Here is a 27,170-nt window from a genome sequence, read left to right as displayed (position 1 = left end):
TATATGGTTAAAGTTTGGGACACGATGGAATTCTACCCGATACTGATGTTAAGCGAGGCTTTTGGTCGCACCCGATTAAGTTGTCGTAACCCGATATGGTCGAAACTAAAATTTTTCTAATTGTTAGATTGGGGTGTTTTCTTGAGTTTCTAATGGGTTTGGATACTAATTAAGTCATAATAGAAGTCTCGAAATAAATGACTTAATTTAAAAATGTAAACGGAAATGATTCGAAAAAGATGAATTTTATGGACGGAAACGGGTTACGGCGATGGAACGAACTTCGGGTTGTCACAATACACATAACACATATTTCATATAAAATACTTCATAATTATGCGTTAGAAGAAGGTAACTACACACTCACTTGATCAGAAGATGATCGGACAACACTACGACTTGTAGAAGTAGTATTCTTCGGTAGATCTGGAAGATCTTCACAAAATTGGCTTTTCGCGGGCAGAGCTTCGGCTCGGGAATTGCACTCCTCAGGATCTTCGGGGTCTCGGGACTTGCTTCGGGGCTCGGGAATGATACCGGGGCTTCGGGATATTTCTTGGATGCAAAACAGGGTAAAAACAAGTGAGAGAGAAGAGTTTGAGCAAAAGAAATCGGCTGCCATCGACATCTATTTATAGGGTGCTGAAACTCGATTTACGCTGGGCGTAATTCTTGGTATGCTGGGCGTACTAAGACTTATGTTGGAAATACGCGACGTCATTGCATGCGTATACACTCGAGTGACGTCATTTCATGCGTAGCTGAGGCGGTTCCGGGTACGCTGGACGTACTTCAAAATTACGTTGGGCGTACTCGATTAAGCAGACTTCAAACTTGCGTAACTTTCGCATACGAGCTTTGTTTTCGACGTTCTTTATATACAAGCTTAGGTGAGACTAACCTCTACAACTTTCATTTAGACTCCATCGGCTGATTTTGACTTTATTTTTATTATTTATATTTAGTAGGCCGGGACAGGAAAACTCCGTTATAAATTCATAACTTCTTCATCCGGCGTCTGTTTTCGTCTGTGTTTTCACCATTGCACTACTATCAACGAGATCTTCGATTCTCGTTTAGATTGTTTTGACCAAAAATCACTCGATCTCGAATTCGAGTTTCGGGCTGCATACTGCTAAGTTGAAACTTAGAAAAATCATAACTTCCTCATACGAAGTCAGATTTGAGCATTCTTTTATTGCACGCTCTCGGTTTAACGAACTCTACAACATTCTTTTAGATCACTAGGGCTAAATATCACTCTATCTTAATTTCGTATTTTACGCCATTCAGCGCCGTGCCGGTTCTGTCGTGAAACTTTGACAGATCATAACTTCTTCGTTATAACTCGGATTTCGGAATTCTTTATATATTCGGAAACCTCATTTCAACTACTACAACATTATCCATAGATATTGAGCTTATCTGATTTTATTTTGACGCTTACTTTTATCCTTAATTTATTTAAGTCACACAGTTAAGCACAAAACACATAATACTCAAATAATACACTTATATTATTTCAAAACGGGTTACAAAGGTTAACCTAGACTATTATATCAACATTAATGACAAGCCCAGAAACACAGGCATTATAGAATATCGTGTGTTCCTTGCTCTCGTGGTTGATGTGAACCAAAAGGTGAATGACATAATGAACATCCCTGAGGTCTGTGACTTTTTCGACATCTTTCCTAAAGAAGTTCCAGGATTACCTCCACAATGACAAGTCGATTTAAGAATTGACTTAATTCCAGGAGCTACTCCTATAGTCAAATCGCCTTACCGACTAGCACCAGCTGAGATGCAGGAACTATCCGGCTAATTGAATGAACTTCTCAACAAGGGATTTGTTAGACCAAGCTTCTCACCCTGGGGAGCACTGGTCTTGTTCATAAAGAAGAAAGACGGATCGTTCCATATGTGCATCGACTACAGAGAGCTAAACAAACTTCCCATTAAGAACTGATACCCTCTACCATGTATAGACGACTTGTTCAACTAACTTCAAGGAGCGAGCTACTTTTCAAAGGTTGACTTAAGATCTGGGTATCACCAGCTATGATTGTTAGAGGAAGATGTTCCCAAGATAGCCTTCCGAACTCGTTATGGTCACTACGAGTTCGTAGTGATGCCTTTCAGATTAACCAATGCGCCTGCGGTGTTCATGGAGTTGATGAACCAGGTGTGCCATCCTCACTTAGATCGGTTCGTTATTGTATTCATCGATGACATACTTATCTACTCTCGCAGTAAGGAGGAACGTAGTCAACACGTACGACAAATCTTGGAAATACTACGAGTAGAGAAACTTTATGCGAAGTTCTCTAAATGCGAATTTTGGTTTCGAAGAATCTAATTCTTGTGTCACGTGGTTAGCGAAGAGGGAATTCACGTGGACCCTTCCAAAATCAAGGCCATCGAGAATTGGTCGGAACCAAGGACGCCTACAGAAATCCGTCAAATTCTAGGCCTCGCCGACTATTATCGTAGATTCATACAGAACTTCTCAAGAATCGCGAAACCCCTTACTACATTGACGCAGAAAGGTGTGTCATTTGACTGGGAAGAGAAACATGAAAAGGCACTCCAAACGCTTAATCAAGCCTTGTGCAACGCACCGATACTATCCCTCCCAGAAGGAATAAAAGATTTCATGGTATACTGCAATGCATCCAACCAAGGGCTTGGTCGTGTTCTTATGCAACGAAGAAAGGTCATCGACTATGCCTCAAGACAGCTTAAGACACACGAAGTCAACTACACTACACATGATCTTGATTTGGGAGCGGTGGTATTTGTCTGAAGATCTGGAGACACTACCTGTATAGTACGAAAATCAATATCTTTACATACCACAAAATCCTTCTACACATATTCGACCAGAAGGAGCTCAACATGAGACAACGATGGTGGGTCGAGTTACTAAATGACTATGAATGCGAAATTCATTATCATCTCGGTAAAGCCAACGTAGTAGCTGACACCCTAAGTCGAAAAGAATACTCAGGTCATAGAGTCAATGCATTGACTATGACAATCCATTCACATCTGTCCACACAAATTAAGGGGCTCAATTGGAAGCCTTGAAACCTGAAAATGTGGCAGGTGAATCCTCTAGAGGGATAGATAAGAACTTAGAAGTCAAGGGTGAAAGAGCCTTATACATCATGGATCGGATCTGGACAGCGAAGCTCAGTGGTTTCAGAGATGTTTTCATGAATGAGGCGCACAATAATCGATACTCCATTCATCACCTTCGTGGGGAAGTGTCTTACTTGCGCCAAGGTTAAGGTCGAATACCAAAAACCCTCAGGTTTAATACATCAATCGGAGATACCTGAGTGGAAGTGGGAGCGGATTACAATGGATTTCATAACCAACTTGCCCAAGTCAATGGGTGGTCTCGATACCATTTGGGTGATCGTTGACAAGTTAACTAAGTACTCATACTTCCTGCCAATCAAAGAAACTGACAAGATGGATAAACTGACAAGAACATACATTAGGGAGATTGTACGAATGCATGGTGTTCCCATATTTATCATCTCTGATAGAGACAATAGATTCACTTCGAGATTCTGGCAGTCGCTACAAAAGTCCCTAGGAACTAGGCTGGACAAGAGTACAGCCTACCACCCACAAACTGATGGACAAAGTGAGCAGACGATACAAATGTTGGAAGACATGTCGAGAGCTTGTGTGATCGACTTTGGTAAAGCATGGGATATCCATTTGCCATTGGTCGAGTTTTCATACAACAACAACTACCATTCTAGTATCAAGGTTGCTCCATTTGAAGCCCTTATTGGCCGGAAGTGTAGATCCCCTCTGTGTTGGGATGAGGTGGGTGACACATAACTAGATAAAGGACATGTTCCTGACATCACTCTCATGGGTCTGGAAATCATTCGAGAAAGTACAGAGAAGATCGTTCAAATTCGTGAACGATTGAAAGCCTCTATAGACCGACAGAGTAGCTATGCTGACAAAAGACGGAAACCTTTGGAATTTTAGGTTGGTGGCGTTGTTCTATTGAAGGTCTCACCCTAGAAGGGCTTGATACGCTTTGAAAAGCATGGTAAGCTAAATCCAAGGTACACAGGGCCTTTCGAGATTCTCGCAAGAATCGGCCAAGTAGCTTACAAACTCAAGCTACCTCAAGAACTTAGCAACGTACACCCTACATTCCACGTTTGAAACCTAAAGAAGTGCCTATCTGATGAGACTCTTGTTATCCCTCTCAATGAAATCGAGATCAATGAGAGCCTCAACTTTGTGGAAGAACTCGTAGAAATCATGGATATGGAAGTCAAACAAACCAAACAAAGCCGTACCCGATAATGAAGGTTCGCTGGAACGCAAAGCGAGGACCTGAATTCACTTGGGAGCGGGAGGATCAAATGAAAAATAAGTATCATCATCTTTTCCCTTAGTCCATGTGTATTTCTTAATCCTAATTTCGGGACGAAATTTCCCTTAACACGGGGATAATGTTACAACCCGTAATTTCTATCTTGTAAAAGTCAAACTTGGTTAACTAAAGTCAAACATATCAATCAAAGGTCAAACTTATTACTTTTATTATCTTAATATAGTTACGGTAATGAATTTATAGATGCATAAACCTAGCATTTTTAGGTGTTGTGTGTTTTGGAGGGATAGCATTTAGGACCGAGAACCCTCGCATGGGCCGCAAACCCTTCAGCCGCAAACGAGTCTTCGAACCGTGAACCTCCCTCGGACCGCAAACGAGCCTTCGGGCCGCAAACTCTACCTATATATATTAGTGCTGACTAAGTTTTGTCTCACTTATACTCTTCTGACCGTAAACTCGAGCCTTCTCTCTCAAGATCTTCAACCACAAACACTTTTCTCCCTCAAATATCATCCTATCTCTTTTAGATCTCCTTAGAACTGGCTTAGATCTTCAAGTGTTCTTCATTTCTTCAAGATCCTTGGGTCGTGAACTCTTGAATCATCATCATTTGTCAAGAACATCAAGCCATGAAATCAAGATCATCAAGATCTTTGGGCCGTGAACACTTGCATCATCTTTATTTCACCAAGAAAAACAAGAACACACATTGAGTACCAGCCGTAAACAATTGAATCTTCTAGGGCTGTGAACCCTTTGCGGCCGTGAACACCGAGGCTGGCTGTGAACTCCAAGCAGATTCTTGATTTAAGTTCTAACACTTCTTTTGTATGTGTTCCTTACATCATAGGTTGTTTCCTTTACACCTTAGAGGTTATATTCACTAATTGTGTACATATATGCTATATGAAATGCATTTTAGGACTTGTTTTGTCTCGGGATCTAACTCGGGGAACTTATCATCCTATATCGAACATTCAATCGAATCACTCACCTAAGGTGAGTTCATACCCCTACAAATTACAGTTTTAAATACTTTTAAATGCTTTTTAGGGGGAGAATACAAGTAGAACACAATATAATTGTGTTAACAACTTACATGTGAAAACGCCGAACAAAAGGATTTCTTACTCAAACACTTGTTAAAACCATTTTAAACTCTTTTAAACTATTCTTAGATTTCTGTTTTTATCAAAATCATATTCGTATATCCATTTATGTTTAAGTATGCTTTAACGGACTTAGGATTATTGCTAAATACCGTGACTCCTATTCCTTGTTTGGTTGTGGGCTTAGGGTAGGATCACTAGTCCGACTGTCAGCTAAATCGTAGTTATACTTATTAAATACATAGATGAATATTAAACCCCATTTTTAAGGAACATACTTAACTTATTTGCTTATGTTGAACAATTGAGTCCTTTCCAACAAATCAGTAACAGTTCAAGCAAACATACTAATAAACTATAATAGGTATGGTTTAGAGGATCACTAGATACTGTTTATAGAACAAAGAAACATACATGAGTCAATACATACATACTATTACTATTTATTACAAAGTATACTATTCATTTACAAGAACAAGAAGGGACATACATACTATAACAAGAACAAGATAACTAAATGTGAGATACTATTTCATGGCATAACAATATTCTTGTTGTGTCACCTTTTGTAACCAGAGTCTCTTGGAGGGAGAGCGTGAGTTTGTGTATAGATTTATATGAGATTGACCATCGTACACCTTGCTGCTAGTTACAGTGGGACCTGCAGGTCTACCGGTGACAAATGTCATACCATTTTCGATGTCTAAAGAATGTCGTGTTTTATACTAGTCAATCGAGTATGGTTATAACCTAATCACATTTTAACCTTAATTAACAATTTGGTTTTTAAGGTAGTTAGTGCATCAGTAGGGTATTTTATACAACACTACTGTAAATCTTAATTTTCCATTACATTCATATGGTGATAATTTCACATGAGAAATGCAGACTATTTTTCGAGTAAAGATGGTTACCTATATGGAAAAACATACATTTATACTATTTCAAGTACAAACATACATTTTACACTATTTTCAAAAGAACAGAACATACAAACAGTTGAGTCTTGGTAGAAGACAACTTTTCATTTAAAGCAGAAAATATAGGATTTTCTGGGAAAGATACAAACAGTTTTACAAGACAAATTCAAACATTTTCATGAAACAAATGCAAACTCGACACAAAAATACATATGAACTCACCAACTTAAATGTTGATACTCTCTTTCAAAATAACTTGTAGTCTCAGGTCACAAGTAGACAGGTACACTGGACCAGGTTTTGAGAAGACGGAGCATATTCAAGGCTCGTCTTTTATTTTTGTTATACTTACATTTTTGGTGACATACAACTATTCACAGAACACACTTGTATTAATTATATTATTAATGCAATGGATGTTGTTCCTTGTTGTACTATTGTTCATTGTTATGATACTGTATATGAGGTCCTCTACCCCCAAACGTTTCCGCCATTCTCGATTTGGGGGTGTGACAGTATAGATTCATTTTTAAACTCTTTAAACAAAAATACAATTTTTGCAAACTATTTTAATACCATTAGGGTATAAATCTTGAATTACCCAGGACAACCGTATTACAAATTTTCGATTTAAACTTACCCAATTATTTATAACACAAAACTTTCCATTTCGGTAAAACACAAACATATAAAATATAATGGGTGTAGTTTATGGAACTTACATATTACTTTTCAAAGATCAAATTTCAATAGGGAAAATAAAATACAATTTATAAGAGATACAGTTTGTGGATCATGTATACTGATGGGTTTTATGCATAAGAAACATTCCTATGTGCTCATACAAACCCTAATGCTTGGATCTAGGTTTCTCTATTGAACATGCTTTGATTATAATACTTACAAACCCTAATCTAGCATAGTAATAACAAAAATAACATGTAGAATCAGATCTAGATGTTTTCCTCTTCAAAAGTTGGCTTAGATCTTCTTTTCTTCTTCTCTTGAGCTTAGAGTCACAAATGCAACTCCTCTAATGGTTCACAAACCCCACAAGCAAGAAGGCAATATGAGAGAGGGAGAGAGAGGCTAGAAATAAGCCTATGGCTCTCTTGGAATCAAGTGGTAGCCGAATTCAATGCCCTAGGGGTCATATTTATACTTACAGGTTACTAGGGTTTCAGTCTAAACCCTAATGGATAGCTTAGCCACTAAGCAGGCCAAGGAACCTTCTGGAATAAGGCCTTGGACGAAAATATGATGGATACCCATCATAATTTCGTTCCCCCTTAAGCCCATTAGGTTTCCTTAACCCAAAACTCAACTATCATACATTTGACAGTTTATACCCCTTTATTCAATTAATCTCTTTTGGTCACCAAATTAATTCCTAATTAATTTATGACCAATACTAATTAAATAAATATGATTTCTCCTTTAATATATTATTCTTATAATATATTAATAAATCATAATACTCTCTCTTTCTCCTTAAATTACCTTGTCAAGTTGCTTTGGAGAAGGCAACCCAAAAGGACCATGCACAACCGGGTCAAGTACATACCAAATATAGTTACGGGCTTAGACACTATTCCAACAGTCTCCCACTTGGATAAGTCTAGTAACTATATCTCACATACGACTTCAGAATCCGATTAGCAATCGTAGCTCTTATACTTCGCTGTCAACTCTGATCAACTTGTCCTTTAGATAAGGGATCGTATAATCCTCTTTTCTGGATATCATGCTGACAATGCTTATTGTCCAACAGGAGTTCCTTGATGTCCGATTTGTTTGACATAGAATTTAGTTGAAAACATCAACTTCATTCTGACCGGGCCCGACATATAAGTCAAACCAAATCATCAAGTGGCCAATATATCACTTTTATTCTCATAGAATAAAAGGAATAGATCAACTTCGACTCATATGCATCTATTATTTACTAATGGATCACACACAATAATGCATTTTATAACATCAAGTTACTGATGCGTTTACACATTATCAATGTATAACCAACCAGCAAACAACAACCATATCTCTAAGTTTTAAGACTATATGATATTATCGTTTTGCGATCACTTAAGGTAAAACACAACGAAGTGATACAACAAACTCGGGTTTATTCTAATGCTTAATTCATATTCATAAGCACTCATGAATTTTGCAGCAAACTTTTTCTATGTCCAAAACCTTTTAGACAATCTACAAACAATTCATGACAGTCTTCATTTATATCTACTTCCAAAATATGACCGACTGCGGACCCCTTTTGAATAATCCTATCATTCAGGAAGTCAAAACATGAAAAATGGAAACAATAGATAAATAACCAACACAAGATAGTAGCTTTACTCATAAATAACACAATTTTATTTATTCATCAAATGTCAAGTACAAATTATCTATTACACGTTTCCTATCTAATCCAAAGTTATATCATCCTTCAGCCCAATGCTCCTAGCGTGCTGCAAGTGTTTGACCCTACTCAGTCCCTTCGTAACGGGATCTGCTGGGTTTTCTTCTGATGATATCCTCTTCACAACGAGGAGTCACTCTTCTACACGATGTCTGATAAAATGGTATTTTCTTTCAATATGTCGAGATCTACCATGATCTCTTGGTTCCTTGGTCAAGGCAACCGCTCCTTCATTATCACAGAAAATTTCCATCGACTCTTTTATGGATGGCACAACTCCAAGGTCTCCAATGAATTTCTTCAACCATATAGCCTCCTTTGACGCTTCGATCGCTGCAATATACTCTAATTCGCACGTTGAATCAGCTACGGTCTCTTGCTTGGAAGTTTTCCAAGTCACTGCTCCTCCATTTAGGGTAAAGAACTAGCCCAACTGTGATCGGAAGTTATCCCGATCGTCTGAAAACTAGCGTCACTGTAACCTCGTACCCTTAAGTCATTACTCCCACCGAGGACTAGAAACCATTCCTTGGTCCTCCGAAGGTACTTAAGAATATTCTTAACTGCAATCCAATGAGCTCTACCAGGATTCCCTTGATATCTGCTGACCATGCTCAAAGCGAAGGCCACATCGGGGCGAGTACAAGTCATAGCGTACATGATAGAGCCTACTGCGGAAGTTTAAGGTACTCGACTCATATCAGCTATCCCTGCCTCTGTACTCAGGCTCTGAGTCTTACTCAGCTTGGTATTGCTTTGGATTGGCAACTCCCCTTTCTTGGAATTTTCCATACTAAAATGCTTTAGTACCTTTTCCAAGTATGTATCCTGACTGAGTCCTATCAGTCTCTTTTCCATGTTTCTTACTATTCTTATCCCCATAATATAAGCAGCCTCTCCGAGGTCCTTCATAGCGAAACATTTCCTAAGCCAGGACTTGACCTCCTGCAAGGTTGGGACATCGTTTGCTATGAGTAGTATGTCGTCGACATACAATACAAGGAAGCTCACTATACTCCCGCTGACTTTGACATACACACAAGATTCATCCTCGCTTCGCAGAAAGCCAAACTCTTTAACCTTCTCGTCAAAACAAAGATTCCATCTGCGAGATGCTTATTTCAATCCATAAATGGATTTCTCAAGCTTGCATACTCTATTTGGATGCTTCGCATCGACAAAACCGTCTGGCTGATTCATGTAGACATCCTTAGCCAACTTTCCATTAAGGAAAGCGGTTTTTACGTCCATCTGCCGTATTTCATAATCATGAAATGCAGCTATTGCAAGCATTACCCTAATAGACTTTATCTTCGCAAATGGTGAGAAGGTCTCATCATAGTCAACTCCAGGAGTTTGAGTAAAGCCCTTTGCAACCAATCGTGCTTTATAGGTATGCACTTTCCCATCCATGTCCATCTTCTTCTTGAAGATCCACTTGCACCCGACTGTCTTACGACCCGGTACATTATCAACCAAATTCCAAACTTGGTTGTCGTACATGGACTGAATCTCGCAGACTCTGGGCCTGCCATGGCTTCCTTATGGCTGCTAGGTACATCCAAATTTACTAGTGTACTATCACTAATAAATGTATCCCCTTCAGTAGTAATATGAAAACCATAAAACTGGGGTGGAACACTACCCCTTGTGGAACATCGAAGAGGTAAGGACTCGTCACAGGTTCAACAGGAGTTTCCTCCTCAAGTTGAGTGCCAGTGTCAAAGGTTCCTTGATCGTTTTGATCTTGAATCACTTCAAGTTCAATTTGCCTCCCACTATCTTCTTGGCTTATCAATTCCTTTTCTCGGAAAACTCCTCTTCTAGCAACGAAGACAACATTATCACTCGGTCTGTTGAAAGGGTAGCCAAAAGACTTCTGCGGATAGCCGATGAAATAACACTTCTCACTACGAGGTTCTAGCTTGTCGTGAGTCTCTCGTCTTACGAAAGCCTCGCAACCCGAAACCTTGATATGTGCCAACGAGGGAGCCTTCCCTGTCCACATCTCATGAGGAGTCTTGTAAAACTTCTTGGTGGGAACTAAGTTAAGTATATGGGCGGCAGTCTCTAAGGCATACCCCCAGAAAGCTATTGGTAATGAAGTCCGAACCATGTCCAACAAGGTCCGATTACGTCTCTCAGCCACACATTCAATTGTGGCGTCCTCGGAGGCGTCAATTGCGAAACGATTCCGCATTCTTTTAGATAGTCGTGAAACTCAAGACTTAGGTACTCTCCTCCTCAGTCTGACCGAAGCATCTTGATTTTCCTACCCAACTGATTCTCCACTTCATTCTTAAACTCTTTGAACTTTTCAAAGGTTTCTGACTTTTGCTTGATTAAGTAGATATATCCATATCTGCTATAATCATCTGTAAAAGTCACGTAGAAGCGGCAAGCATCCCTTATGGTGGATCTAAAGGGCCCACACACATCGGTGTGTATGAGATCCAATAAACTCTCACCCCTTTCACAAGTGCCAGTAAAGGGTGACTTGGTCATCTTCCCAAGTAAACAAGATTCACAAGTGTCATTGTCCCTAAGTTCAAATGACTCCAACACTCCATCCTTTTGGAGTTGGGCTATGCGTTTCTTGTTGACATGGCCAAGGCGACAATGCCACCAGCATGCTTTGTCTAAACTAGTAGACAAATCAATATTCAAAATATTATTTACTAAATTATCAACAATCATCACAGATTCATAAATCCCATTACAAGGTAATCCATTGAAATAAAAGACACCATTCAAATAAACGTTAATAGAACCATTACTATTATCAAAAGAATATCTTAAACCTTGTCTAAACAACCCATGAACTGAAATAATGTTTCTTGCCATATCTGGCGAATAACAACAATTATCTAAATCTATCCCTAACCCATTGCTTAACACTAAAGAATAAACACTGACTTTGGTCATAGGCGACGATCTTCTGTTTCCCATAATCAGGTTCATCTTCCCATGTTCCATCTCCCTACTTCTTTTTAGGCCCTGCATATCAGAACAAATGTGGTAACCACACCCTGTATCAAGAACCCATGATGTTATAACCCAAAACCAAGAACGGCGGAAACGTTCTGGGGCGGAGGACGTCATGTACAGTATCACAACAATGAAAAGTAGTAAACAAGCAACAACATCATCCATTGCATTAATAATATAATTATTATACAAGTGTCCTGTCAAATTTTGACAAACACTAAAGCATAAATCAAAATGAAAGATGAGTATTGAACAAGCTCCATCTTCCTTTCTCCTTGCATCGGTATCTGTCTATGATGACCTGAGGATACAAGTAATTTTGAAAGCGAGTATCAGCTTTGAAGCTGGTGAGATCATAAGTATTTTAGTGTCTTAATTTGTATGTAAGAATTTTTAAGTTTATGAACGGTAAGTATGGAAAATGTATATGAATTGTAAGTATTGAAAATGTTTGTAAAACAACTGTAAACATTTGAAAAACTCTAGAAATCCCTATGATTCCTACTATTATATAAGGGTGTCTTCTACCAAGACCTAAATGTTCTCAATGTAGTCTTCTACCAAGACCTAACTGTTCTATATGTTCGTTTCTTGTAAACGTGTGTAATTTTCCAAAGGGTAACTATCATTATCAAAATATAGCTTTTATATTAAATGTTTAAGTGAGAAGATCACTAAATATATGCAAGGGAAAATAAATGTAGTACTGTAGTGTTGTATTATAGGAACTACTGCTGTACTAACTACCTTAAACCGGATTTATATTAAGGCATCATGTGATTAATTGCACTATACTATCGACTGGTAACAACGACATATGAATGGTCGTAAAACGGAATGACGTTTGGCACCCGCAGACCTGCAGGTCCGGCTGTAGCTAGCAGCAAGGTGTAGGATAGTCAATCCGGTATAGATCTATACAAAAACTCACGCTCACCCTCCAAGAGAATTCTGGCTACAAATCGGGCCATGACATTTAAGGCATGCTCCGATACAGTGGATCACAATTTTATTAACGTATTAATGTTAGTGTAATGTAATGAACTGTTGTAGCTGTAATGTACGTGCTCTCTACCTAGCAAGTATAGTAATGTAATCGTTCTAGTATCGTTGTATATGTTCTCTTTCTAGTATAGTTGTATATGTTCTTATAGTAGTAAGTATTGACTCATGAATGAACTGACTCATAGTATGATATCGCGTTCTAGTATCTTCCTAAACTACCCATATGGTAGTTTACTAGTAATGTAATTGGTACGTATGAACATGGGTGTATACCCTTGCTACCCAAGGGAAAAGGATGAACTGGAAGGACCTTTATGACTATATATGTACATATGTTATATAACTAATATTTAAACGACCTTCGGACGAGTACCCGATATCCCACCAGACCACATCTCAAGCGCGAAAAGGAAATAGGGTGGATAACCTTCCTAAGTCTTTTAAACATTTCTTATATAACTATACATATAGAGGCATGCAATTTATAATATAAAAACATAAATAAGTTTTGTAAACCTTTGAACATAATCATTATCTAAGAAAAGATCGACTTGATGTCGATCTATAAAACGGTTTGTAGGCATGGGTTTGATAAAACAGTTTAAGTATAAGGAAACATTTGTTTGAAACACAATTGTAAATAAGTTTGAAATAAAACATACAGAGTAAAATGTACAGTGTAATAAGGAGTTTTAAAACATATAAAATGTTTATGAACATCATTTGAAGGAAACCGTTTGGTAAAACAGCTAATGAGTGGTAAATCATTTAAATGCTGCTTATTAATCACATGTGATTGATATAATAAGTAGCATGATTCTACTTGTATCCCCCCATAAAACATTTAAAATAGTTAAAACATTGATTAAGGGGTATGAACTCACCTGCAGTAAGTGACTGGAATTGAACGGACTGTTATCGTAAGGAAGGATCGGACAAGTGCTTGGTGTAAACTGAAAACTTTAGACACACACAATGATCCTAAATACATATGAAGACATATGTATATAAATAATTAGTGATTAAAACACTAATTATACAAGTATAAGCATTTTAATGCGAGGAAAACACCTTTGGTCAAGTGCTAGGAGGCAAATGGGTTGCAACAAAGGAGTGCAATGCCTCTAATCGGAGTTTATGGTCAAATGACCATATGTCTTGGAGTTTACGGCCAAGGGGAGTAAACTCCTGGCCGTAAACTCTCAACAAAGTCCCTAAATGAAGTCTAACAATTATACAACTCATGTGGTGAATTGCTTCAAGGCTTAAACAAGTGTTTGGGCTTCCTATTAACTCCTTTGAGGAGTTCACGGCCCTGGGACCATATTCCCTTGGAGTTTACGGCCGTAAACTCCCTTGGGAGGGTGTTTATGGTGTTTTCAAGTCTCTAATATTTCAAGGTTATGATCTATGTTGGGTTCTAGGCATAAGGAAGGAGTTAGGGTGTCATTTGACCCCTTTATAGGGGTTTACGGCCCAAGAACTTATCTTGGCCGTAAACTCCTTAATACTTGTGATTCCTTATGTTTTCTAGGCTTTAAACACTTTAGGGTACATGTCTAAAATCAAGTCTAAGCCTTAGGTAGTGTTTGTGGCATCAAAACACCCCTAACTAGAGTTTTCGGCCCATGAACCAATTGGCCATGTATTTGCGGCCGTGAACACCCCTAGGTGTTGGTATTTTGATTGTTTTGTGTATTAGACACATCAAGGTAATGTGCTATGCTAGTCTCTTGGCTAAATGAAGGCATTTAGGGCATTTTGGCACTTAAACATGGAGTTCACGACCCAAGAAGCTCCTTGGCCCTGAACTCACTTTTATCATTGATTTTAATTGATTTTGGTGTCCTAAATATGTAATGAAGGCTTCTAGTTTGAGTTCTAAGGCTTTGAGGGTCATTGGGACACTTTTGGCCCTTAAAATGGAGTTTACTCCCCAAGTGTTCTTGGGTGGTAAACTCCCAAATCTTGGTGTCTTGTTCGCATTTTGATGTTTTCTAGTCACATACACTAGCATACAAGTCTAAGGTAGTTACAATTCACGGGGAAAGGACTAGGTAGCATTTAAGCCACTTATCGGAGTTTACTCTCCAAGAACGTTCTTGGGCGGTAAACTCCCGAATCTCACAGATTTGATATGTAATTGGTGTTTCTAAACACAATCTAAGCTATATAACATAATTAGATCGAAGTACTCACAATTTGGGATAAAAACCCGAAGATCCGTGAGAGAGAATTTTGACTTTTCTCTAAATGGAATTCAACTAATGAACCAATTTGGTTCAGAATTCTATTTATAGTCCTGAGATATTTTTGGCAGAAAATATTTTTATTCCTGAAACGAACTCTAATGACCTAGAGTATTGGAATAACAGTGTTGCACAAAACCCCAGTGCCATCCACTCTCCTAATATCTCCTTAAGTGTAAAATCCTGAAAACTGCCAAACTTATACTCGAAATCTGAGTTTTCACTGTAACTGTTCTACATCTACTGGCTTCAAATGGTTTGTACAGAATGGAAATTTCGGGTTGTCACATCATCCCCCTGTTGAAGGGAATTTCGTCCCGAAATTAGAATTTAGGTAAGGAAGTAGGTACGAATGATCAAGTTGTGAGGAGTAAACTTCCTAATCGATTGGTTCTAGCGCTCTTGAGTGAAAATCAGGTTCTCGGTTGGAATGCCAACGAACCTTCACTAACTGGCGACGGCGTTGCTTCGTCCGCTTGACCTATCGGTCGAGGGTCACTACGGTTCTAATATGAAAGCGATGATCTCGACGAGTGGACTTACAAGAGTCCTAACGGAAAGGTATGGTTTCAAGATCGAGATGCTAAGAGTAGAATCTACGCTACTGAGTTCGAGGGGTAGGTCTAGTTTGTGCGAGGCACGGGACCGATTCTAATAAGAATCTCGGAGGTCCTAACTATATTGGCTTTAGCTTTTCACGCGATACGAAGCGTATTAAGCCATTCCCAGAGTGAGTTCTCCTAAAGAACTTGGTCACTCACTTGGAATCTCCAAGGTTTCTTTTTCTTTGTTTAACTTCCCAGTCAAGGGCCACCTCTTGTTGGGTCCTGGTCGTAAAGGTTTCTGTAACTTGCGAGGAGTTCTGAATGAACTATGACAGTAGGTCTGTAAGACCTAGAATTTTGGCGAATGACTGTCGATGTCTCTGGTGTCGACAAATTCTCAGCGGTTTGACAAATTGTAAGAGTACTCAAAATTTCCCACATCACTAACAGCGTGTCATAGAAATTTAACTCTTCAATTTCAAAACTCGTGCCTAGAGAACTTCGCGAAAGGTACCTCTGAAGGTAATGTTTCCAGGGGTTCCTTCTTACTACGAGTGTAGATAAGTAAGTCATTATATGGAGAAATGACGAACTGATCCAAGTAAGAAAGACGTACCCTATTCATTTAGCTCATGAAAACTGTGACGTATTGGTCCTATCCGAGGGGTTTCACTACGGACTCGAAGTGTCCGCATCGAGTTCGGAAGGTAGTCTTCCGGACGTCCTTCCCTAACACTCGAACTAGTGATATTCGGATCTAAGATCCATTTATGAAAGTAATTCTTTCTTTGCGTTTGCTCAACCATTACATCTATGAGAGACAGAGATAACGATTTCTAATGAAATTTTTTTACAGAATCCTCGATATCCGAGGCACATACGATGCAATCCATCGATCTCTGGGAGAATAAGACTGGGATTCTCCAGGGTGAGAAGCTTAGTCTTCTAATTCTCTTTCTGTGTAGTTCGCTAAGTTGTCCGGGCTGTTCTTGTGTCTTCGTAGATGTTTAAGCTGTAGGGAGATCCGTTTACGGGAGTCGTACTGGGTTCTAAGTTTGTTCACATGATGATGTGATTACTCGTAGTCTTATGCAGTTCTCCGTCCTGAAGTTCATATTAGAATTCATACATGGTTTCAAAATCACAATCTCGTGTATACGAGTCGTATATAATTAAGATTCAAAAGGTAGTCGAATAACTGATTCTTCTTTAAGCTCACATCCCATCGAGGAAAAAGAAGTTAAAGTGGAATCATCAATTGTAAAACTGTAGAACCTTGATTATATATCACCCTTATGTATACATTCCTCAGTGATAGATCAATCGTATGAATCCTTGGATTGAACTTGACGTACTGAACGAGTGGTACTTCGGGGATTTCTTCGGAAAGAAAATAATTAAGAGGTACTCCTGGCATGAGTACTTCGGTGTTCTGATATGACGGCTTCGCTGGAAAAGTGATCTAGAAGAAAGAGATGTACATATGAAGCTGTTTTTGCGAGGATCAAATCGAATAGAGTCATATGATAATGTCGGAATCATACTGAAACTTAAAGACATTGGATTTGACCATAAGACGTTTACAGACAAAACACAACCATGCAACCATGAACAGAGTTACAGTACTTTCGATTTACCACAAGACTATTGTTGTGAATAAGATATACTACAAAAGACAAGTATACGCAACACGAGAATCCCTATACAGATAGGATCTCGCAAAAGGTAAGACTCTAGTTGCACTAGTTCTGGATAGTTTATAAGTCTGTTACAATAACACGCCTAAGTTACATTAACGAGGGTTCCGACGTAGGCTCTCCTACAGCTGTGATCCTGAGAATCTTCCCATCAGCACCCGAGTTCTTTGCTATTGGGCAATCTTTCTTGAAGTGTCCAATTTCACCGCATTGGTGACATATCTTGACAGCACCAATATTGGTGGTGGAAGTGAGGTGTTTAGCCAGTGTTACGTGGACACGAGTGCCTTCCTCATTACTCCACCTTGGAAATTGCTTCCTAAAGCGTTCGGATTTATAACTACTCTCGTGTGCAGGGTTAGTCCCGATGAAAGGGACTTGAGTGATGGGTCGTGCCGGTGCTCCACAGCCACGAGCATGGTGCCCTATGTTTAGGCAATTGCAACATTGCATCTCATGGCAAGCCCCATGATGATGGAAACTACACTTATCACACTTCGGGAGTTTTCCCTCGTATGGCCTACTCAGTACGGGAAAGGCAGGGGTTTCCACTTGCTGCTGTTGTATAGTCAGCCATTGGGATAGCTTGCGTTCTTTCCGGGCTTGATGCTTTCGTTTCTTGTTCTCTGCTTTTCGGCTTTGCGAGCCTGTGACTGTTACTATTTGGCGACTTCCTGGATGGATACCACGATTGGAAACTTCAATCCCATCAGCAGCATTGACTGTGCTGATAGCGCTACGGTGCACAAGGACCGTGGTTACGGCAGCCACCACGGCAGCTGTAACTGCTGTTTGAAAGGTAGCGGCGTCCATAGGAAAAGCGGAGGTTTTGCTGTTCGACTGATTGCTTCCGGATGACGACATGATTCTGTAACACGAAAGATAAGGGTTTTGTGAGCGATTTTGGTTGACCCTTGATGTACTTAGATTGTTCATGTAAAGAGTACGGCTATGTTCTTGAAAGTTTGACCTACATCCCTATGATGCAGTCCTAGTACGGAATGGAAGTATGATTGCGAAGGTTTGACCTACATCCTTATGATGCAGTCCTAGTAATGAGTAGAAATAAGTTCGTAGAATGGTCTCAAGACGTTTGTCGTTCAAGCCGAGGTATCGTGGGTTGGTGAAATACAAGACCCAACCGCTGAAAGAGACTTGGAAATGTCTCCGGATCTAACTTGCTATAGTCCAATGACTTGTCTAAAGCAGGTTTCAGATAGACTCTAATGAAAGTTTGATGAGAATACTTGAATAAAGGAAATGACACAGAAGTTAGCCGGCTGTCAATATCTTTCATATTCACGACGTAAAGGTTCGGGAAAATGACCTTGTAAAGGTCTTACATCATATCTAGAGAAGATAGTTCTTGATAGCGTAAAGACCTAACCAAAGTACTTACGGTACAAGATAATTTCATAGAAAATGCCACATCGGTCATAGACAGAAAAACTCGATTCCTTTTTATAAGGAAAAATATAAAGTAAAGGGTCTACTACTGGCGACGGTCATCCCTCTGCTGAACTCTCAGTTCAGCCAATTGACGTTCCATGTCAAGTAGGTGTCTTTCGTACACCCGCTGGCGTACTCGGAGCTCTAAGACTTCGGCTCATGATTCAGCCAGCGCTTGCAGCAGGGTTTCATGGTTTCTCTCTGATCTCTCGCGAGCATCTTCTAGACGAATGGTGCGGAGGGTATGCATTCTCGCATCGACGACAACTTTGGTAATCTGATGTAGGGCTGTCCTGCCTTAAATCTCATTTCGGGGCACTCTGCAGACCAAGATTGGCAAGGTTCTGACTGCTGACCCCCATTGCTCAGGTCGTAAAAGCTTTGGTCGCCAATAAATGGCATGGGCTGATCTTGTCCTTGGCTCCATGTTTCCAAGCATCCCACCCTCTTAGGCGTCGGGCCATGAAAAGCCGGACAAGGGTTAGGAATTGGAAAGGGAGCTGCTCGGGGTAGGTTCTCAACCTCTGGTTCAGAGTTAGCATCATATGAAAGGACTTCATCATGGTGATCATTCAAACGGATAGGATGATCATTCTCTGGTTCTTCTCCAAACCATCCAGCTATGACTTCGTTCGGAAGATACTGGTTGCCGTGAGGATGGAGTCCAGCTATGTTTTCTATGCGAGAATTTAGGGTAAGAAAATAATTATTAGACGAACTATCTAGATAATTATTTAGAAAACCTTCATTAGTTACATCGCTATTTGTGAAGTGCATACCAGCTATGTGTAATCTAAACAGGATAGACCTTTGAATAAGTGACCTTAACTCCGTATTCACACAGAATAGGGGTGAAGTAAAATTTCCACAGATTCTAAGTCTATAACATCCTAATTACATATAGCCTTAGTGTATCCACTTAGCAACTATCAACTTAGAAATGAAGATCCCGTTTTAGTTCTCAAGTATAAAGTACTTATAGTAACACCAAATACTCCTATAGTATTTTAATTTTAATGTTATGTTCTATTGTTCTCATTGTGGTAGGGTTGGTAAGATTTTAGCATTGTTGCCACCACACAATTAAACTTAGGCACATACTAGTCAACCCTCGGATAATATAGGTGATCAGGCTATATCTTCCCAGTTTTGACCATATGCCTCTAAGCCCACTTGTGATGCCTAACAATCGTAATTCTTTTGTACTGTCCTAGTGACACTGATTTTAGTATGAATGCAACACGTATACTTACTTAAATATTTTATTATTTAAAGTATAAACTCTTGGTCAGAGTATTTTAATCCCTTATGTATTTATAGTTAGTATATCTTTTATGGGTTGATATACTTAATTCACTATAAACAATGCTCTGATACCAATATGTCACACCCCAAAACCAAGAATGGCGGAAACGTTCTGGGGCGGAGGACGTCATGTACAATATCACAACAATGAAAAGTAGTAAACAAGCAACAACATCATCCATTGCATTAATAATACAATTATTATACAAGTGTCCTGTCAAATTTTGATAAACACTAAAGCATAAATCAAAATGAAAGATGAGTCTTGAACAAGCTCCATCTTCCTTTCTCCTTGCATCGGTACCTGTCTATGATGACCTGAGGATACAAGTAATTTTGAAAGCGAGTATCAGCTTTGAAGCTGGTGAGATCATAAGTATTTTAGTGTCTTAATTTGTATGTAAGAATTTGTAAGTTTATGAACGGTAAGTATGGAAAATGTATATGAATTGTAAGTATTGAAAATGTTTGTAAAACAACTGTAAACTTTTGAAAAACTCTAGAAATCCCTATGATTCCTACTATTATATAAGGGTGTCTTCTACCAAGACCTAAATGTTCTCAATGTAGTCTTATACCAAGACCTAACTGTTCTATATGTTCGTTTCTTGTAAACGTGTGTAATTTTCCAAAGGGTAACTATCATTATCAAAATATAGTTTTTATATTAAATGTTTAAGTGAGAAGATCACTAAATATATGCAAGGGAAAATAAATGTAGTACTGAAGTGTTGTATTATAGGAACTACTGCTGTACTAACTACCTTAAACCGGATTTATATTAAGGCATCATGTGATTACTTGCACCATACTATCGACTGGTAACAACGACATATGAATGGTCGTAAAACGGAATGACGTTTGGCACCTGCAGACCTGCAGGTCCGGCTGTAGCTAGCAGTATGGTGTAGGATAGTCAATCCAGTATAGATCTATACGCAAACTCATGCTCTCCCTCCAAGAGAATTCTGGCTACAACTCGGGCCATGACATTTAAGGCATGCTCTGATACAGTGGATCACAATTTTATTAACGTATTAATGTAAGTGTAATGTAATGAACTGTTCTAGCTATAATGTACGTGCTCTCTACCTAGCAAGTATAGTAATGTAATCGTTCTAGTATCGTTGTATATGTTCTCTTTCTAGTATAGTTGTATATGTTCTTATAGTAGTAAGTATTGACTCATGAACCAATTGGCCATGTGTTTGCGGCCGTGAACACCCCTAGGTGTTGGTATTTTGATTGTTTTGGGTATTAGACACATCAAGGTAATGTGCTATGCTAGTCTCTTGGCTAAATGAAGGCATTTAGGGCATTTTGGGACTTAAACATGGAGTTCACGGCCCAAGAAGCTCCTTGGCCGTGAACTCACTTTTATCATTGATTTTAATTGATTTTGGTGTCCTAAATATGTAATGAAGGCTTCTAGTTTGAGTTCTAAGGCTTTGAGGGTCATTGGGACACTTTTAGCCCTTAAAATGGAGTTTACTCCCCAAGTGTTCTTGGGCAGTAAACTCCCAAATCTTGGTGTCTTGTTCCGATTTTGATGTTTTCTAGTCACATACACACTAGCATACAAGTCTAAGGTAGTTACAATTCACGGGGAAAGGACTAGGTAGCATTTAAGCCACTTATCGGAGTTTACTCTCCAAGAACGTTCTTGGGCGGTAAACTCCCGAATCTCACAGATTTGATATGTAATTGGTGTTTCTAAACACAATCTAAGCTATATAACATAATTAGATCGAAGTACTCACAATTTGGGATAAAAACCCGAAGATCCGTGAGAGAGAATTTTGACTTTTCTCTAAATGGAATTCAACTAATGAACCAATTTGGTTCAGAATTCTATTTATAGTCCTGAGATATTTTTGGCAGAAAATATTTTTATTCCTGAAACGAACTCTAATGACCTAGAGTATTGGAATAACAGTGTTGCACAAAACCCCAGTGCCATCCACTCTCCTAATATCTCCTTAAGTGTAAAATCCTAAAAACTGCCAAACTTATACTCGAAATCTGAGTTTTCACTGTAACTGTTCTACATCTATTGGCTTCAAATGGTTTGTACAGAATGGAAATTTTGGGCTGTCACACATGAAGTAGCAAATGATGAGTTATTAGATTTAATAGAATACATACCTGCAAAGGTGGGCTTAATCTTCCTATCTCTTATGTCCTGTAGATATTGTGGGTAGCTTCGCTTCCAGTGGCCCTTTTGGTGGAAATAGAAGCACTCTGCTTCTTTAGGATCGGAAGATGGTTTAGTAGGGCCTGCTTTGGTTCCACTTGAGGATGAACCATCACGGGGTTTCCCCTTATGGTGGCTCTTACATGGAGCCTTCCTCTTTTTGCCCTTTCCTTGACCTATTTCCATCACAGGAGCGGCCACAGCTGGGGATGGTGCAACGGATTTGTCTTTGATGTTGCTCTCAGCAGTCCTCAAGAGTCCTTGGTGCTTGCTCAAGGAGACCTCCTCTTTGTTCATGTGGTAGGTCATCCTAAACTGATTGTAGCAGGAGGGCAAGGAGTGGAGGATTATGTCGATAACCAAATCCTCATCAAACTTAACATTAAGTTTGAGAAGATGATCAACATACCTTTGCATTATCTGCAAATGAGAGGTTAGGGATTCTCCACTCCCCATCTTAGCGGTGATCATGTTAGTAATGATCTCATAGCGCTCTTTCCTCGTGGTCTGGTGATATCTGTCCAACAAATCCTGATGCATTTCATACGGATACATGTCCTCATAGGACTTTTGGAGTTCGAGGTTCATGGTGGCCAGCATGATGCAGTGAACTTTCATGGCATCACGCTCATGGGCCTTAAAGGCGGCCAATTCTTCAGGAGTAGCAACATCTGGGATGGTCTTCTCAAGCTTTTCATCGAGGACATATTCTTTGTCCTTGTAGCGTGTGATCATGCGAATACACCTCATCCACTGGTTGAAGTTTGAACCATCAAATGTCACTTTCTGACACAAGTTCATCAACGAGAATGGCCCAGAAGCGTTGTTGTTGTTGTTGTTGTTGTTTGCAGACATCTGAAAAAGATAGGAACAAAGTTTGATTAGAAATGAATCCCTAATTAAACACCCAAATGAGAAATTAGGGCTAGGATCCAACAACATTATTCACAACTTAGAAAGGGATGCCGTACTCTAAAAGTAAGTAATTTGAAGGTAAGTGAATGATGATTCACTAATTCTCACCATGAAAAACGAAAAAGGCAATTTAGGTTTAAAATGTATTGAAAACTCCTAGATCTTTGAGATTCATTGAACTTTTCAATGGCATGTTTAAATCTTGATATGCATTTCAAATTTGCGACTGGGATACCGAGGATCGCAAACAAATTTGTGAATAACCATGCGAATCAACATGGTGCACTCAATGTCTCTATCACCTAATCAATGTGCCGGTAAACTACACACGCTCCATTGATCTATGACAAACATCGAGTCACCCTTCGCTACCAATGTCATCCCCAAATTGATGTGCCAGTTAACCACACGTGCTCCATCAACGGTTGACAAGGGTATGAAGTGTAATTCCATGGATTAGCATCATTTTCACATTTTACCCTAAAGTAACTAGGAATGGGAATTTATAAAACATGTAGTTACTTTATATTTAACATTATACTTTTAATGAGGAGAGGGTTGCTCTATCCTACCCGTTCTGCTAACGACCCTCCACCAGTCAAGCAAGCGGTAGGTGTGAGTGTACACCCATTAAGCGCCATTTTATTGGCAGCAACCTTATACCCACCTTATAGACCGGCTTCGTGAATGAGGCCTACTAACGGTAAGACTAGCATTTTAAGTTATATATATATATATATATATATATATATATATATATATATATATATATATATATATATATATATATATATATATATATATTAATTAAACTTGTAATAATATATAATAGTATAGGGTTGAATTTTAAACTCGTAAAATTCTAAGGGTTTGAAATTTAAATTACTCAAAATTAAACTTTTAATCATAAATTCAAATTTCAAAACTTGAGGGCAAGTATTGAACTTTTCAAAACACAAGGGATCAAATAACAAATAATTCAAATTAACCAATTAATTTCATAATTATCTATATTTGACCTAATCTTTTTTTAATCATTAGATAATTACCAAATAACTTTAAATAATCCATATTTATCATATAAACAACCAATATTTAAAAGATTTGAAATTATGTACTGTTTTGGCAAGGATAATCACTTAATTAAGATAAAAATTCAGATTTTGTCTTCATAAAACAATTTAAGCATCAAATCCAAGTCAAAACAGCAACTAAATCCCGAAATACCCTCTGCCTGACGCACAGACTCGCCGAGTCAGACCTGGACTCGCCGAGTCCAGATACTGACACGCCGAGTTGAGTCGGGCAGAGGCCAAAAACTCGATTTTTAGCAAACAAAATAGTTAAGCATCACATACAACTGAAACCAATCAAAGCTCTGATACCACTGATGAGTTTTATGCATAAGAAACATTCCTATGTGCTCATACAAACCCTAATGCTTGGATCTAGGTTTCTCTATTGAACATGCTTTGATTCCAAGACTTACAAACCCTAATCTAGCATAGTAATAACAAAAATAACATGTAGAATCAGATCTAGATGTTTACCTCTTCAAAAGTTGGCTTAGATCTTCTTTTCTTCTTCTCTTGAGCTTAGAGTCACAAATGCAACTCCTCTAATAGTTCACAAACCCCACAAGCAAGAAGGCAATATGAGAGAGGGAGAGAGAGGCTAGAAATCAGCCTAGGGTTCTCTTGGAATCAAGTGGTAGCCGAATTCAATGCCCTAGGGGTCATATTTATACTTACAGGTTACTAGGGTTTCAGTCTAAACTCTAATGGACAACTTAGCCACTAAGCAGCCCAAGGAACCTTCTGGAATAAGGCCTTGGACGAAAATATGATGGATGCCCATCATAATTTCGTTCCCCCTTAAGCCCATTAGGTTTCCTTAACCCAAAACTCAACTATCATACATTTGACAGTTTATACCCCTTTATTCAATTAATCTCTTTTGGTCACCAAATTAATTCCTAATTAATTTATGACCAATACTAATTAAATAAATATGATTTCTCCTTTAATATATTATTCTTATAATATATTAATAAATCTTAATACTACCTCTTTCTCCTTAAATTACCTTGTCAAGTTGCTTTGGAGAAGGCAACCCAAAAGGAGCATGCACAACCGGGTCAAGTACATACCAAATATAGTTACGGGCTTAGACACTATTCCAACATATACTACTTTACATATTCAGGATAACTTATGGATAACAAACCTATAAACTATATTCAATATAGTTTATTTGAAAAGCTTACAGTTTATTTATTTCAAAGTAACTTTTCATTATTGTACACGTAACCGTTAATATAGCATTTGTAAGACTTACTTCAAGTACTCATCCAAGTACCAACCAAGTTCTGAAATTATAAACAGAGTCTCCTGGAGGGAGAGCGTGACACTTATGTATAGATCTATATGAGACTGACAATCCCGCACCAGAGCTGCTTGCAACAGCTAGGCCGACAGGGCTATGGTGACAAATGTCGTACCGATAACGGCACCTGAAGAAGGTCGTGTTCAGGCTATCTTAGGTCATCAAGCATGGTTATGATAAATAAAAACTTGGTATTGAACAATAAGATTAGTGTATGAATAAGTAAACATCTTCATATAGTCTTATTAGATAAGAAAACTACTATACAATATTTTACAAGTACAAATACAGAATACGAAGTCAGTAGTACTGAAACATACTTTTCATGGTTTCATATGGATTAAAACTATAGCATACCATATCAGAGTACAATAACTTTCACACATTTTGAGTACAACATATTACAATAGAAAATATAGGATTTTATGGGAAAAACCTGTTTACATTTTCAAAGAACCACGACAGATTTCAATTACAAACATGCTTATGAACTCACCAACTTAATTGTTGACACCTTTTCAAAACTATTTGTATTCTCAGGAAATCAGTAGACAAGTACTTCCACAGATTTTTGAGAAGACGGAGCTTCATTGACTCATGTCTTTTAACTTTTTGGTGTCATGTATTCAATGACTTGAATACATATGTAAAGACTTATACTTTTTCAATACATGGTTGTTGTACTTTGATTACTATTACGCATTTGTTGTGATATTGTACATGATGTCATCCGCCCCCAAACGCTTCCGCCGTTTCGGTTTGGGGGTGTGACAGATTGGTATCAAAGCATTATTTATAGTGAACTAAGTATATCAAATCATAAAAAGATATGCAACTATAAATGCTATGGGGCTTAAGTGCTCTGAATAAAGTATACTTTTTAAAATCTAACTATTTTATAAGGAGTATAGTAACACGCATACATACAAGAAACGGTATCATAGTGGAAACTACACAAAAGTATTGAGATGTTGAACACTGTAGTTATGTAATCATATCTGGGATAAATATAGCTTGATCAACTATATTTATTTGAGATATGACCAACATGTTTTTGGGAGTAATCGTGGTGTTGCAACAAGTCTAAAACATACCAAACCTATATACTAGAAGAACTCTAGAACCAAACGTAAATTTAAATACTATAGGAGTATTTATAACACGATAACACCATCTCTAAATTTATTGACAACTCTTACACCCGTATTCTCGCATAGATAGCATGGCTGGATTTCATCTACTGGGGGATCCGTACTACCCCAATCAGGGGAATGGAGGATGGCTCGAAGAGGAACCAGAAGATGACCCTGTGGTTCCAATAGAGGAAGACTTCGAGGAAGAGGATATTCAGGAAGAATCTGACTTGGAAGCAGACATCTATGATCCACCTCAAGTTGCCCAAAATCCAAATCCTCGATAGAATTTCCAAGGTACGACACCACAATGGGCAGTAAACTTAGAGGGGTGGAGTCGTGAACAAGGTCATCACCTTCCCTATAATGGAGACCGAAGCTTCTACAACCTTGATGAAGCAGGATCAGCAGACAGAGCCCTCCATGTGTTAGCACGTCAAGTTTCTCGTAACGATGAACAAGCAAGAGCAGCCATC

This window comes from Lactuca sativa, chromosome 3, assembly GCF_002870075.4.
Source record: "Lactuca sativa cultivar Salinas chromosome 3, Lsat_Salinas_v11, whole genome shotgun sequence".
Taxonomy (NCBI): domain Eukaryota; kingdom Viridiplantae; phylum Streptophyta; class Magnoliopsida; order Asterales; family Asteraceae; genus Lactuca; species Lactuca sativa.
This window is presented reverse-complemented; position numbering follows the sequence as displayed.